The sequence below is a fragment of the Enhydra lutris genome, unplaced genomic scaffold, assembly GCF_002288905.1.
Source record: "Enhydra lutris kenyoni isolate GAN:26980312 unplaced genomic scaffold, ASM228890v2 scaffoldscaffold37, whole genome shotgun sequence".
Taxonomy (NCBI): Eukaryota; Metazoa; Chordata; class Mammalia; order Carnivora; family Mustelidae; genus Enhydra; species Enhydra lutris.
Window position 1 is genome coordinate 32,196,355 of NW_019154121.1, and position 16,992 is coordinate 32,213,346.

Genomic DNA, 16,992 nt, shown 5'->3' on the forward strand with positions numbered 1-16,992 from the left:
TGTCCCCCGAGCTCCTCCCTCGGAGTGACGACCTCACGGTGTACCTCCTGTCCCCCTCGCCCCCCCCCCGGAGTGACGACCTTACGGTGTACCTCGTGTCCCCCGAGCTCCACCCCCTGGAGTGACGACCTCACAGTGTACCTCATGTCCCCAGAGCTCCCCCCCCCCAACGAGTGAAGACCTCACAGTGTACCTCGTGTCCCCTGAGCTTTCCCCGCCTTCTGGTGGGGCCCTGGAGTTCTGACTTGATGGTGTACCTCCTGTTGCACGAGCTCCTCTCCCCCATGGCGGGGATCCTGGAGTGACGACTTGATAACTAGGATGGCTGCAGGGACGAAGCCTGGTATCTTCAGGACAAAACCATGACACTCCACAGACGGCTTTGCCGCGTGGAGTGAAACCCCGGCAAGGCGAGGAAGACTGCCGGCTGGAGACGGAAGTGCAATCCCAGCATGGTCAGCGGAACAGGTCAAGGACTCAGTGCTCCAGGAGTTCTCCCGGTGGGGGAAGCATTTGCATGTGCTGATCGCATTGCCCACATCTCATTAATAGTTCAGCCGGGCTCTAAGTCCCGTGAGGGCCATGGCCGTACTGGCAGTGTTTATCATCATATCTCCAGGCTGGCACAGTGCCTGAATGAATAGCCGAGACCTCCCTTCTCCTCTTCAGATCTGTTATAATTATGTTTGCATGTATGTGTGTGTGGCCATGGAGATTTCTAAACATATATCAGAAACATTGCTCTAGGATCCAGAACACTCAGTTTTGGGCAAGGACACTCAACCTCAAGCAAGGGAAGAGGTTTTCCTTTTCTTGCTCTTTCCCGTATTACATTTACTTGTAAATATATAAAATGGCCAGTCTCAAACCTTTTCCTCAGCAACAGCTAAATGTGCTAATGCCAAGTCATACTCAAGACTAAGTTAAAATGCAAGACAATTAATTACCTTGTTAACACAGGAATGGGCATGAGCCTTTCGGTCCTGTGGTCTTTCCTCTAATGAGCCCTAGAATAAAATCCTTTAAGGATTTATGAATGAACGCGAACGACATAAAAAGTCTTGCACATCTGCAATGGTTTTTGGCCTGAGCGGCCTAGCGATGTAAAATACACTGAAGAGAAGTGTCCGTGTTGGACACCAGTCAACCTCCCGGTCTCAGCTGCCTTCAAACTTCGGGCCACTTCCCTGTGCTTAATTATACCAGCAAGGCAGAACACATCTCATTCTGAACAGTCTAGTAACAGGCCCAGCTCAGTTAGGTTTTTGCTGGCATTTTTAAACTCAGTCTCCTGGAAGCTCTTCATGTTACCTCCTTCCTCATGTGCCAACACTTAATGAAAGTCACTGCTTTCAGAGGACAGAAGAACATCATTGTGAGTGATCTACTAAAAAGCTCTAAAGTTTCAGATTGTGCCCTTAACATTTCAAGTTTCAGAGAAAAGAGCTGCCTTCTGTTTAAGGTGAATCCTTTCTGCTTTGTTTCACATCCCGTCTCACCCAAGTCTAGACCTTTATCTTGTCCACCTCTTCTACCTCTTGTTCTAGCTTCTTCCCTATCACCTCTACCATGGGAGCACAATTTGCTTCTCTTCCTTTCATACTGCTAACCAGGACTCTTTTTGCCCAAACTCACCAAGACTCCTATCTTTTCTGAGATACTCCTTTGGTGACCCAACCACGTTTTTACCTGAGCCACCTGAGTAGGTTTCTGTGCTATGCAACCAAGAGAATCAGAAAAGGCTTGTTCCTTTCTTGCTTGCTCAGATCATTACAGAAATCTCTGACTTGACTGGTAACCCTTTAATCCTGCTCTTTCAAAGTTGCACAGAGACCATCCCTCCCCACCATAGAGGAGGCAGTGGCAGGCCTACCTGAGGTGGAAGGCCGACTTGTCAGCCTGGTTCTATTAGCAAATAAACGCACACTGAGGATAATGAAAGCCAGGTTTCTTGCTGTTGGAGAATATATTACAAGCGTGGAAAGGGAGATTCCAGAAAGAACCCTCGTGTTGGACGGGACTTGGAGGAGGTATGAACTCATGTGTTTTGACATACATGTACACAGACCCAAAATAGTTACGTCTGTATTAGTGTGTCTGTGTGTCATTTTATGTATTTTGTATTTCTGTTTGCTGAGAGTTTCCAGAAGCAATGGTACCCCCATTCCAATAAGCACAAGTAACTCCCAGATTTTGGTGTCTAGATACCATTTTCCAATAAAAGGAACCAGAGATCTCTGGAGAAACAGTTGACTTCAGGAGCAGTGAAAGTACAAGATGAGCCTGGAATATTTTATTGTGCCAGGAGGTAAGAAAATGCTTAGAGAATCATGTGCTATCAAAGGACATGGGGGGCATGTCCTTGACAAGACTTGAAGGGCTCTTGCTGATTAAATCTGGGACAATCTGAGCCCCAAAATCAAGGATGACATTGGCAGATTATAAGCCAGGGAGTAAAACAGGAACCCGTGAGTCCATTCTGATGTAGCTGAATGAGCGAGTGAGGGGTGCACAGAAAATAGACTGTTGGAATCACACAGATGGAAAATTCACCTTTTAGCAGTCCCTGTAGTGCAAGAGTGAGTTATCAAGGAAGGCTAAGGGCAGCAGGTGGAAGTTTGATGAGGAATAACACTGGAATACTTCCTACAAGACACTTAGCGATTACAAAGGGAAAGAGGAGCACAGCAGCATTCCTGGGGCGTTCTGCCAGAGAGCTTGAGAAAACTTGACTCAAGTATGGCCTTGGGGCGATGCAATGTAGGGTCTCCCTCCGTTCTTACTGAGGAATTAAATATTCCAGGTCACAAGACTGAAGAGACACAACTATACCCAATGTGTGTTCCTCTGTGGGATCTGGGCTGTGAAGGAAAAGAAGTGTTTTGGGGACAATTGGTGGAAAAAGGGGGTCTGTGGTTTGGACAGCAGACCTGTAATGTAACCAAGTTGACTTCCTGACTGGCAGGCTGTGGGGCAGAGGCTGTCCTTGTTTTGGGCAAACAAACACTGGAGTATTTTGGAATGATGAGTAATCCTATCTGAAGTTCTTTGTCAAATGACTCAGAACAAGTCTAATGATAATGGGTAAGCATATGTGTAGACAGATGAATGCTGGATGACAGACGAGTGGAGCAAGTGTGCTGGGAGGTTCATGGTGGGAATCTCGGCAATGGAGGCAGGGAGTGCTTTGTACTTGCATACTTTCCAAGTTTGAAGTTAATCCAAAAGTCATTTTTAAAAGTCCATATTTCTATCAAATGGCCAATTCAAAATGCAGATCTGATTGAATCTCTTCCCTGCTTACATATCGTTTGCTTCTAATGTGAAGTTCCAGCTCCTCTGCGTGACACACACAGCTTGTCCACGTTTGATCCTACTTCTAACCTCACTTCCCAACCTAGGGTCTGCACTGCTGCTCATCCCTCCCAAACCCTGCTGCTACCTGTCTGTGCCTTTGCACCTGCTGTTCTCTGTGTCTGGACTACCCTTCTCCCTGATCCTTATGCAAAACTCCTATTCCTCTTTCCAAAACAACTTGTATATCTCTGCTTCTGCGAAGCCTTTTGTGAGATTTCCTTCCTTGACTTATTGTTGTCTATACTTTATGCTTATCTCCATGACTACATTTATCTGCTGAATATAGTTCAGCCATCAGGAGCCCCAAGGCAACTCTGCGCATGTGAGGGGGAGCCCTAATATTCTTGGGGGGGGGAGTCTGAATTAGATGGTACATGTTAGAGCACCCAACTGAAGCCATCTTTCAAATTATAAGCCTCCATTCCAGTTTTTATCGTTATTGGATATGATATTTGCATGGGTTCATTAAGTCCTCTGCTCAGGTCTCATTAGGTGAAACCAAGTGTTGCCTTGTTGCCTGAGCTGTGGTCTCTTCTGGAGACCTTCATCTGAGATCCCCTCCCAAGTTCAGTCAAGGTGTTGGCAGAATTCAGTTCACTGCAGCTGTAGGGCTTAAGTCCCTAATTTCTGCTGGATGACATTCAGGGGTCACACTCTATCCTTCCACGCGCCCCCTCCTTTTGCCCTTCCTGGCATGGCAGTTTGCTTCATCGTCTTCCAGGACAGGAGTGCCTCTCAGATGTATCGCCTTTGAAAGTCAGGCCCACTCAGGATTATCTCCTTTTTGACCAATTTAGTCCACTGCTCAGTAACCTGACCACGGGAGTAGATCCCATCACATTTACAGGTTTTGCTCACAGTCAAGGAGAGAGTATGAAATGAGAGTGGATGCCAGGGGCAGGACTCTTTGGGCCAGAGTTCTGCCGACCACAATCTCTTCACTGATGGAAGTGTTCCAATTGTGGTTTCATACAGTAGCAGATAATTCATAAGCTGATAAAGGAAGGCTCTAATTTTGTTTTTCCACCTATCTTCATCTGCCGTAGATGTTTATAACTTAGATTATAACTTAGGTGCTGATCTATAATAACAATAATAAACTTGTTAACTCACTGTGTGCTTAGTTTGTGATAGGCACTGTTCTGGGGACTTTACATAATTACTCATCTAATCCTCACAGCTGCTCTGCAGAATAGGTACCTTGTAATTTCCATTTTACTGAAGAGCTAACTGAGGCACAAGGTAGTAAAACCAAGTGCCTAAGTTCACACAGCCAGTGAGAGGCTGATCAAACGTCTCACTAGCATGTTATTTCATTAGTTTAACCCACAGGCAGGTTTTCTATCATATCCATGTACACAGACATTAGGGTGACACCAAAGTTACCTGACCTTGAAAACCAAAGAGGCTGGGAAAGGAAGGTTCTTGATTTTCGTGACAAATTTGCTTGTTATTGTAAAAAATGTTTATGTTTTTATCATAACCTGGAATTACAAGCTGGTTGACAGTCCAGTGAGGACAGTCCAGTGGGTCCAGAGATGGACACACGTGTTTAAATTCTAGAAAAGAGGATGTAGGAGAACTTTAACAAAGCAGTGGGACCAGATGTGAGCAGAGGAGGGTCTGTGCAGAGGTGCTGCAGCTAAGTCTCTGGTGGGGGGGGGGGAACGGCCGAGAAGCAGGCTGCACAATGGCTGCAAAGCCCCCGAAGCCCTCACTGCTAGCTCCCTCTTGTCTCCAACCCCTGTCCCTCAGCCTGCAAACACAGCATTCTTTTCTGGTTTTAATGACTTACAATTGCCCAACAACGCTTTAAAGCTTCACATCAGGCCATTTTGAGGCCCTTCACCAACTGGCCGTGTCCTCTTTCCAGCCTCCTCTCTGACCATCTCATGCCACTCCATGCCCCCACCACCTTCACTCACGTACTCTGTGCTGGACACCTGCTCTGCTCCAGAGGTCACTTGCCATATGGGGCTTTGAGCACGTGAAATGTGGCTGGTCTGAACTGAGGTGTGCTCTAAGTATAAAATACACACTGGATTTTGAAGGTCGTGTAAGAAAAATGTAAAATAACTGAACATATTAAATGTAATATGATAAAATAACATTTTATATGTGGCTACATTATTAAATTTGATTTCATCTGTTTTTACTTTTTAAGGTGTGGCTACTAGATAATTAATAATGGTCTATGTGGCTTGGATTATATTTCTATATGCTTTCTTCTACAGCACACTTAAAGGAACAATCATATTTTCTGGAACCCACCAAAGCCTTCCTCTCTCTGTGCTTGGACCCGTATTTGTTTTCCCCTCAAGATGTTCTTTCCCAGCCTCTCTGGGAAATTATGTGTCCTTTCCAAACTCAGTTATTTTTTCTGGACAGCTGTCTGTCACCTCCTCACTCACTGCTCTTACATGTTCACATTATTTAGCAGCGTTTGCCTATTCTCTGTCCCAGCAATCATGAGCTACTAGAGGTCCAGAGAGTGTTTATGTAGCTTTCTATCTCTAGCCCTTTGTCATTTCCCAGGTCATCAGATGAACTTCGGAAGGCATCTACTGAGTAAATGAACACAATAAAAGAAATAGTACAAGATAAAATGGAACTGCTGATCAAATGAGTTATTTAGAAAATAGTTGTTTTGAAAAGTCTGAGGAGAGAAATGCTCTCTCCATAGGCATTTATTCAGCAGCTGTGCTGGGGATAGTGAGCAAGAGGAGACTGCCTTCACCAAGCCCGTGAATAGGGTGCATCTGAGGAGCTTGAAGTCATGCCATTTGCTGATGAAGGATGGAAGCAGGGAGTGGGCTGCAGTGGAAATAAGGGGCAGAGTCAACACATGATTATTTTGAAAGGCATGTGGTTGCACTTGAGACCCATGTCTGTCACATGGTGTGCATGACTTTATCCTCATAGTCAACAGAGTCCGAAGCTTTTCTAGAATCCGCTGTTTTCTCGGTTGACAGAGTGCTTAAAAGCCTGGACTCCGGCATCAACCCATCCACCAGCTTGACTTTGTGAGTTTAGGCAAGTGAATTAACCTTTCTGGCCTTCAGTCTCCTCATCTGGAAAACAGCATGTCTACCTCACAGGGATGCCACGAGAATGAAGCAAATGGCCCAATGGAAAGTTTGAGTTTGGTGCCTCACTTGGAGCAATTCCTCAAATATCACAGCTCTCACTGAAACTACCTTTCCTACCTTCCTTTTCTGTTATGTTCTTTCTAAAGGGTAAATGAGTGAGGTTAATGAGTTCTTCCTAAAGAGTTAATGAGTGAGAAAAGAAAGTAGTGATATGCCCAGGACCAGAGTACAATGAAATATAAAAGGCGTTTTAGATCTGCCATTAATTGCTCTAAGGCAAGAAGCTAGGTAAATGGCCTTTGAAACAAAGTAGATCCCGTAAAACTGTAAACTGGTTCATAATAGTATATGATTCAAAAACACGACATCTGCAAAATAAATTTTGTATTTCCAGGAAAACATCCGAAGCACAGACTACTAATAACATGCTCACAGATGTACTCCCTAATACATGATTTGAGAGTCTACTCTTTTTTGTGTGCATGAAATATTAAGGGGAATCTTTCCTTAGTAATATTTGCATACTAAACATGCAGAAGAATATGTGGAAACAGCTAAACATTTAGTTATGATTATAACGTGCATCACTGGGTTAGGACCAGCCCTGTTCAGTCTGGCATGCTTAAGATGGACTTCTATATTAAGCTTCAAATAAAATAATTCTGATAAATCTGAGACGCAGAATATCTTAGTGTTTCAGTTCTCTTGTCTTTTGTCTTATATAAAAAGTCATTCTTCCAACAATTACGTTTTTTAAAAGATTTTATTTGACAGAGATCACAAGTAGGCAGAGAAAAGCAGGCTCCCCGCCAAGCAGAGAGGGATGCGGGGCTGGATCCCAGAACCTGGGGATCACCTGATCCGAAGGCAGACGCTTTAACCCACTGAGCCACCGAAGAGCCCCTCAACAATTACGTTTTCAAACCCGTTATTCCCAGTCTCTCTCGCTCTCTCTTTTTTAAAGATTTTATTTATTTATTAGAGAGGAAGGGAAGCAGGCTCCCTACGGAGCAGAGAGCCCGATGTTGGGCTCGATTCCAGGACTCTGGGATCATGACCCAAGCCCAAGGCAGAGGCTTAACCCACTGAGCCACCCAGGCGCCCCTATTCCCAGTCTCTTACAGGGTGTGTATTATCCAGTACATACATAGTGAAACAATTTCTAAGGTGCAAAGCCATACACAGATGGAAAGCTCTTTTCCTAATCTACTGTATATTTGCTAGGTCGAGTTTTGGGGTGCTTAGTTTTCTTGCTTTTAAGAGGTGGGACATGAGATTGCTTCCTGATGCTGCTTCAGGACCTAAGTATAGCGCCCTCCAAGTCCCTGGTCGGTGGGCTCTGAGGATACGGGCACTAGGAACTGGAGTTTTAGCTGTTTAAGTAGAAGTTGGCTCAGGAGCATGCCTCAGTTTCCTCCTTGTAGCTCCGGGTGTCCAGCGACGCTTGCTCAGCTAAATTACCGCACCGAGGCCTGCTTCCCCCAACTCAACCGAGCGCTGAGCGGGCAGGAGACCCGGACCGCGCCCCCTCCCTTTCCACTCCACTAAATGTGCTTGGCCGTAGTGTGTTGGGTGTGTTGGGGTATTGGTTAGCCGGCCCAGCAATCGCTCGGCCCTCCGTTGCTTCTGCCTGTTGGTTGCTCGGAGCCACGGATGCGCAGGCGCGCCGGGGACGGCCGCGGGGCACTTTGGGACAGCTATGGCTCGGCGCTCTTCTGTTTATGCCTGCCAATTGCTCGGAGCGGGGAGGGCCACGAGCGCGCTCAGGACAGCCGCGCGGCATGCCGGGACGGCGGTCGTTCGGCCCTCCGCTGCTCACGCCTGTCAGTTGCTAGGAGCCGGGGACGCCGGCCGGCGGTCCAGGCCTTCGAGTCGCGATGGAGCCCGGGAAGGTGGGTGCGAGCGGGGGGCGCGCGGGGCTGGTCTGGGGGTCGTCCGGGGGCCCGGAGCGCACGGCTGTCGGCGTCCAGACCTCCCTCCCGCCGTGGTCGGGTCGCGCCCCGGGCGGTCTCGGAGTGGGTCCCGGGAGGCGGGCGGCAGGATGCGCGCGTCGCCGTCAGCGGGGCTGCGGCAGGGACGGGTCTCAGCCGAGGGGCGGTGTGGCCGGGCGGGGGCCGCCCCCTCCGCCCCGTCTGGGCGGCGTTAGCACGGTGGGGGCGGGCGGGCCGACGCGCCTGCCCTTCCCGACCCGGCGGCGGGAGCGCGGTCCGGCTGCAGGCGCCGGACTCCGGGCCTCTGCGGTGGCCCGCCGGGCGTCGGGACACGGGCCTGCGCTGTCCTGGCTGCTGCCGTCGGGCCGTAGCAGGAGCCGCTGCTCGGGCCTCGCGGAGGGGCTGGGGCCGGGACGCGGGCGAGCGCCGAAGAGCGTGAGAACGGCGTCCCCGACGGTCGGACGTTCCCGTCGCTTCCCAGGGGACTCGTGCGCGCGGAAGGGCCAGGGCCGCGGTGTGCGTGCTCTTCCGACCTTTCCTTCCCTTCTTCTCGTGTTTTCTTTCCTCGTTTACTTGTAACGTGTTAGAGAATGTCCTTTGTTTCTGGGGTGTGCGGTGGGGGTCTAGGACGCACCTTTCACCTTCCCGCGGGTTGGTTAGGGAGTGAGTCTCCTCCACGGCGCTCCGGGTCTCCCAGCTTCCCGGCACTGCCCGCTTCCATTCCCTTCCCTTAGGTTTTCTTTTTTCTTTCTTTTCTTTTTTTCTTTTCTTTCTTTTTTTCTTTCTTTCTTTTTTTTAAGATTTTATTATTTATTTGACAGAGAGAGATCACAAGTAGGCAGAGCGAGAGAGGGAAGCAGGCTCTCTGCTGAGCAGAGAGCCCGATGTGGGGCTCTATCCCAGGACCCTGAGATGATGACCCCAGCCGAAGGCAGCGGCTTAACCCACTGAGCCACCCAGGCGCCCCCCTTCTGTTTTCATAAGTCATTTTTAACTTGAGTTTTCTGTGATTTTTAAAAAATAGGTGGATTTTTGAAGTCAAAAACCAGTGCATGCTATACAAGCAGCGTTCACAGCAGAGCTAAGTAGTGCGAAACCACCAATAGAGAAAATGCAGTCCTGTGTCCCCCAACTTGTACTGCTCAAGAACTATTTCTGGAATAAGTTTTCTTCCCTTCAATTAATTGTGTAGTTGACTTCATAGTTGGACCATGCCGTTCTTAAATGGTCCTTTGATTTTCTTGTAGTTTGTGTTTACCTTCTCTTTGGCAAAACAAATGCCTTTTTTCTTAACCTTATCACTTAAGATATTTTAACCTATCAATCAGTCATATCTGTTTAATAAGTGTACTTTAAAAAATTCTTTCAAGTTTGCGGACTTTCTGTTTTTTTTTTTTTGTTTGTTTGTTTTTTTAAATTTTATTTATTTATTTGACAGACAGAGATCACAAGTAGGCAGAGAGACAGGCAGAGAGAGAGGAAGGGAAGCAGGCTCCTGGCCAAGCAGAGAGCCGGATGCGGGGCTGGATCCCAAAACCCGGGGATCATGACCTGAGCCGAAGGCAGAGGCTTTAACACACTGAGCCACCCAGGTGCCCCGGACTTTCTGTTCTAATCAGGACTAGGTCCCCTCCCTCCCCGCCAGACCTCAGAGCAATCATCTGGGAATTTCTTTTCTTTGTACTTCTGGGTTGGATCTACTGTTTTTTTGGACCCAGTCTCATCAGCATTCTTGAAATCCCCCCTTTTTTCTCTGGAGTAAATCCTCAAGTACCTTTTTAAATAAGGTTATATAGGAAGGAAGTTATACTCTAAGAACGTCTTTATTATATTGATACACTTGTTTGAGACTTTGGCTTAGCACAGAATTCTAGGATCAGAATTAATTTCTCCAGGACTTTGAAGATTTATTCATTTATCTGAGAGAGAGAGCGAGCATGAGCTCAGAGTGGGGTAGGGGCAGAAGGAGAGGGAGAGCAAGAAACAGACTCCCCACTGAGTGTGGAGCCTGTTGTGGGGCTTGGTCTTAGGATTCTGAGATCATGACCTGAGATGAAATCAGACACTTAACTGACTGAGCCACCCAGGTGCCCCATAATTTCTCCAGGACTTTGAAGGTATTCTGCTTTCATCTTGTAGCAGCCAGTTTGGTTGGTGAGATATTTTTGTAAATAACATTTTCTTTCTTTCCAAAAGATTTAACAACCTTGTCTCTGGTGTTCAGGACATATATGGCAGTTTGTTTATTGTGGGTCTTTTAAAAAATTCATTATTTTTGACATTTGATTATCCGTTTCAAAATGAAAACTCAAGTCTACCTTTACTTTTAGGACTTTTTTTTTTTTTCTCTTCTATATTTCCTTCTTTCTGTTTTCCCCATTCTTTTTGGAACTCTGTTTCAGTCTCCTGTTAGATGTTGAATTCATGACTCATATTTTCCATCTTTTTGACTTCCTTTTTCTATATTCTGATTTCTCCAGCTTTATTGTTAGCTTCATCTATTTCATTTTTAATTCTAATTTAGTTAATTAATTTTGAAAGCAGAGAACTTTTATTACTTGTTGCACATAAAGAGGTAGGTAGCTCTTTTTTTTTTTTTTTTAAGTTTTTATTTATTTATTAGAGCAAAACCAGGGGGAGCAGCAGGCAGAGGGAGAGGAAGAAGCAGGCTCCCCACTGAGCAGGGAGCCTGATGAGGGACTCCATCCTGGAACCCTGGGCTCATGACCTGAGCTGAAGGCAGAAGCTTAGCTGAACGAGGCACCCAGGTGCCCCGTTTTTAAAAAGATGGGGGGGTGGGTAGTGGGAGAGAGAGAGAGAATCTCAAGCAGACTCCTTGCTGAGCATGGAGTCCCACTCGGGGCTTGATCCTGTGACCCTAAGAGCACAAACCTGAGCTGAAACCATGAGTCAGACGCTTAATCTACCGCACCACTCAGGCACCCCAAAGAGGGAGATAGTTCTCAAGGCACTGTCTCTCCTTGGGGTTAGAGCAGGAAGCTTTTTTGTTTTTTAAATTAAAATTAAAAAAGTTTGTTCCAGTGTAGTTAACGTACGGTGTTATATCTATTTCAGGTGTGTGGTATGGTGATCTGACAATTTCACACGTCATGCAGCGCTCATCAGCGTTCATCAAGACACGTGCACTCCTTAATCCCCATTGCAAGTTTAACCCATTCCTCTCCCCTCCCCCTGGTAACCATCAGTTTGTTCTCCATAATTAAGAGTGTTTCTTGACTTTTCTCTCTTTTCCCTTATGCTCTTTTCTTTTGTTTCTTAACTTAGCTGCCAGTGAAATCGTATGGTATTTGTTTTCCTCTTACTGACTTATTTCACTTGGCATAGTACTTTCTAGTTCCATACATGTCCTTGGATATGGCGAGATTTTATTCTTCTTTATGGCTGAGTAATATCTCATTGTGTATATATACATGTTTTTTATCCATTCATCAATCAGTGGACACTCGGGCTGTTTCCATAATTTGACTAGAATAGATAATGCTGCTACAAACATTGGGATGCATTTGTCCCTTTGAATTACTGTCCTTTTTTTTAAATAAAGATTTTTCCTTATTTCCTTGGGTCATTTTTTTAGGGTCATTTTCTCCATTTGTTTTTCTTGATTCTTCTCTTTCTTATGTTGGTGTTTTCTCAACTGAATGACTTTTCATATTTATGAATGAAACACCTGGTTTATTAAAGTAAGTTATTTGAATAGTAGGGGCTTGCTCTGCTGGTTCTTTCTCAGTCTTCTCCCTGAATTGTTTGCAAAGCCCTTGTTTTTGAACCACTGAGGTAGGATTCCAGAGAGGCACAGAGCACAGGGATTACTGAGGCTTTCCACTCCCCAAACCATTTAATATCAGACATGTATTTCTCTATTAGATCCCTCCCAGCTGCATTCTCTCCTGTGTCTTTTTGTGATTCTGGCTGACATAGTTCACCTAGTTGATTACATTTTGCATTACTTTGAATTATTTGGGGGGTTGTTTTCTAATACCTATTTATAAAATAAACATTTCAAAGTAGCAAAAGCAGCTATTTCCTGGAAGCTAATGAGTCCCCATATTAGCTTCTCATTTGTAAGTTGGTCATTAACTTTTTAGGAAGTTAATCTATTTGTCATGAGAACCTTATTATGCAATTATTATAGTGCTACAGAATTAGTGTATTTTGGGTAAAGCCTCTATGCAGTGACTGGAATGAAATTGTCCTGGACTTGGTGGTGTTTACTGTCCCCTTATCATGTACCAAACTTTTCGTTAGGTTTGTGTCAGTATATTTATTTGCTGACATCACTTCTATCACTAACATAACCAGTTTTGGGTCCTTTATTTCTACTAAGATCATGACAAGGCTCTGTATTTTGTAGCTATTTTTAGAAAACTTAAACTTAATGGTGTGTTTGCTGGCTTTACACCTGCTGGATAAAGGTAGTGACAGTTTTCAGTGTTCTTTTTTTTAATTTAAGATTTTATTTATTTATTTGACAGACAGAGATCACAAGTAGGCAGAGAAGCAGGCAGACGGGGCTGGGGGCAGGCTCCCCACTGAGCAAGGAGCCTGACACAGGGCCCGATACCAGGACCCTGAGATCATGACCTGAGCCAAAGGCAGAGGCCTAACCCACTGAGCCACCCAGGCACCCCTCAGTGTTAGTTCTTTAAAATTGCTTTAGTTTACGTTGCTTCCAGTGTTTGACTTTTATTAATTTCTATGCTCAATGAAAATTTTAGAAGCTTCTAAATTTTTCTGTTACATACCAAACAGTTGGTAATGTGTGAGTTTATTATCATGAAACTTATTAATCATAGCTTGAGAGGTATAAACACATATATGTAGAGAGATATATATATATATATATTTAGATTTTCCTTAGAAGAAAATAAATTTCTTGTCTTTTTCAATGTTGATAGGAAATTGGAATCGCTGTGCTCAGCCAATCACTGTGACTGCTCTTAACAGTTTAGGTCAGTGTGGTGTTACTTCTTCTGTTTCTGCAAAGGCTGCGTGTTCTAGGGTAAATACCCTGGGCTCTCAGAGAGTTGGTCCTCACTAACCCACTTTCATGGTTGAAGCGACCCGTATGAAGAGACCTGACTAACATTTAGGGGCTTCTGGCAGCCTGAGGCTATGTCCCTGTGATTACCCAGCCGCCTTGGAGTTCCTGTCTGGCAAAGCCCAGGGCTGTCGTAATAGCGGTGTGTTTGGCCAGCACCTGGACAGGCCTGTCCCCCTTTCTAGTGCATTTACAGTTTTGCATCCTTCCTCTGTCCCTCTGAGATGTCTCTGTGTCTCTACAGCCCAGGAGTGTTTCTCTCTAGGACCTGAAAGCCATCTTGGAAATGGAATCCTCAGGAAGGATGAGGCCTCTGCCTCTAGGTCTTTATGGGAAGGTGGGCTCCTGACTTCTGTAGCTGCCACCCCACAGCCACAGCTGGCCTGGCTGCACTGATGCCGACCACCCCGCGTGGTTGTCTCTCTTCCCCGGCTGCTCTGTGTGAAGCGCCCAGCCAGCCTTGTGCAGATGGGAACGGAGCTCAGCTGCCCCTGCTGTCGGCAGTTTCTCTGACAAACTCCCCACACTGCTAATTTCATTCAGCTCCAGAACGGACTCGGTCTACTGTCAGCCTCCCCTTTGCAAGTCAGACTGTGCCGTCCGAGCTGAGGTGTTCTGTGCCTGGTGCGGTGTCTGCGCGGTAGGACCCTGGTTTGCAGAGACACGCACAACACCTGGACTTTGACATCTGGAATGGTGGAAATGACCTGCACAGGCTCAGGCAGCCGGTGTGCCTGTCAGTGTGCTACGGAGCAGGGACTATAGGGCAGAGCAGAGGAGCCGTCAGTAATCCAGTTCACTTTATTACTCGAGCACCAGTAATTTGTTTCTAAGTAATCGAATTCAATAATATAAAACATTTTCTAGCATTAAGGGGTCATTTTTTTAAAAAAAGATTTTATTTATTGACAGAGATCACAAGCAGGCAGAGAGGCAGGCAGAGAGAGAGGAGGAAGCAGGCCCCCCGCCGAGCAGAGAGCCTGATGCGGGGCTCGATCCCAGGACCCTGGGATCATGACCTGAGCCGAAGGCAGAGGCTTTAACCCACTGAGCCACCCAGGTGCCCCTAAGGGGTAATTTTTAAAAAGAGAGCTAAAGGTAAATTATGTCTGAGTCTGAAAGCTGTGTATGAGCCAGCCTCCCCTCTTTGCGTCTTTAGGTAAATGCACTAGTTAGTCTGTTGCTCTGTGGGCTTGGTAGGCCACCCTTCTGTGGCTTCCAGTGTCCCTGGGTGCTATGAACTAGATCCCCTGGGTTGGACCAGTGGTGCTGTGGATACAGACCACGTGACTGCCACAGTATGAAAGGCTGGGCTGGGTTTGGGGCAGTTGAACTGGGTAGGAAGAGTGGATTTCTTTCACTTTGGGAAACATGTTACAAGAAAAAGGAGTAGGACTCGATGACGGGTTGCATCTCATCTGAGAACGGAATGTCGGTGCCCTGTCCGCGAGGCCAGTCTTGGCGTGCAGCCCAGCCACGGCGACCAACAACCAGTATGCTGGGGGCAAGGGTGCTTAGCCTCCAGGTGTCAGGGGCTGGGGGAACTATTTCAAACAATTTGTGGAAAACAAGACAACCTAAGACTTTTAAGCCTTTATTAACATGCAGCTGACCAGTTCATCGGACATTTAGCTTGAATGTTTGGCAAGCAAGCGAGCGTTTGCTCAGCTGAGAAGGTGCCGGGTTGTGAAGACATCGGGTGGCTGCGTGGTGTTGCCAGTCCAGGACGTCCCGGCAGCCCCTGGGTCGGGTGGTGTGACTGGTGGAAATTATATCCCCTGAGGGGTTTGGAGGCAGGTCCCGGTGGCTGAGCTCTTTAGTTGGGGCAATGTCCTGGCGTCTGTATGCTTTGGGGAAACTGCTTTTTGGGAATAGGGAAGTGGGGTAGAGGGATGACTGGAGGTAATGGGCCTGGGGCGTGACCCCAAGAGGGAGACTCTGGCTTTCCTGCCTCTGAGTCTGGCTCAAGAGCAAACAGTAAATGGTGTGCTGCAGGAAAAGGAAGGGACCCAGGAGGAGATACTCTGCAGCCCCTGCCTCCCGAAAGGATGGCAGGTGAGGTGCCCGTGCTCCCACTCCCTCCTGCGGGGTTTCCTGGGGTGTCAGCGTGAGGTGGAAGAGAACTGCCAAGAAGTCCGCAGAAGTCCTGCTATACACCAGGGGCAGATGGACCGCACCATGAGGTCTGTCCGAGGCGCTCCCTGCACAGTGCTCCGGAGAGCCTCGTGGTAATCAGGCATCAGTCAGCCAGTTCGCGGGGGGTTCGGGTGAGATGCTGGTCAGTACACGGGGCTCTTTCTGCAGGCACTGCTCATTTTACATGCAGCGGACCCACAGCCCAGGGTCACCCGGCGTGGACATTGACGTCATGGAGTTGAACTCTCAGGCTTGCCTGTGTGTGGACTGAGCAGTCCTAGAGCTTGAAGGGTTTGCTCTGTAGGCAGCTCCCTTCTTTTCATTTTGTTTTCAGGGTGGAGTTTATTCCCCTTGTAGGGGAAAGCGCTGCCTTTTCTATTCTGTACTTGGAGAGACCAGACTTTAACTGGTGTCTCCGTTCCACAGGGCAGGGACTGAAATGCTGGTGGATTTGGTCTTTAAGAGGCCTTGGCTGAGTAGAGGGTAAAAAAGACAAAAGACTCCTGGTCTGAAGCACTCTGTCCTCACATATCTACGCAGAGTTCCTAAAAATACGTGTGATACGTGGGGGTTGGGATAGGGCATGAGGGAGCCGTGTGTTATTTTATAAAATAGACCTTTAATTTTTTTTTTTTCATAACATAAGACATTAAAAGAGAAAACAAGGAAGAAAAATCTTTAGGGGTGAGTAAGGCCATTTGCCTGATTTTCAAGTGCCCAGGCTTGGGCTGGTAAAAGAGGCAGAAGGAAGTACTTGTGGTCTGTTGGGGAGCTGCCCCCTCAGGGGTTTTGCCGAGCAGCATGAGTCATGTAATCACTGCCAGGAGGGGGTCCGGTCCACAGGCCCTGGCTGGTGCCCTTCCACTCTCGGGGTCTCTAGCCCTTGTCCTCTCCCAGGGGCACACAAGCTCGCTGTTGAGTTTGGGCCATTTGTTTGGAGAAGGGCCCATGTTAAACCTCTACACAGAGCAGTGAACTTGAGACAGAAAGAGTTTTAAGGTTCAGAAACTCCAGGTCACAGCTGTGCTAATTGTTGCTGACCATCTTACACCGTATCTTACCAAGGACGCCTTTTGTTAAATCAACCAGTGGTCTGTTGGGGAGCTGCCCCCTCAGGGGTTTTGCCGAGCAGCATGAGTCATGTAATCACTGCCAGGAGGGGGTCCGGTCCACAGGCCCTGGCTGGTGCCCTTCCACTCTCGGGGTCTCTAGCCCTTGTCCTCTCCCAGGGGCACACAAGCTCGCTGTTGAGTTTGGGCCATTTGTTTGGAGAAGGGCCCATGTTAAACCTCTACACAGAGCAGTGAACTTGAGACAGAAAGAGTTTTAAGGTTCAGAAACTCCAGGTCACAGCTGTGCTAATTGTTGCTGACCATCTTACACCGTATCTTACCAAGGACGCCTTTTGTTAAATCAACCA

At 47.1% G+C, this 16,992-nt stretch overlaps 1 protein-coding gene across 2 annotated transcripts in view; it reads left to right on the plus strand.

Moving 5' to 3' along the window:
* LOC111154368 (WD repeat domain 60) overlaps nt 1-16,992 on the plus strand; it is a 67,744-nt gene that overhangs the window by 998 nt on the left and 49,754 nt on the right. The window lies entirely within an intron of this gene.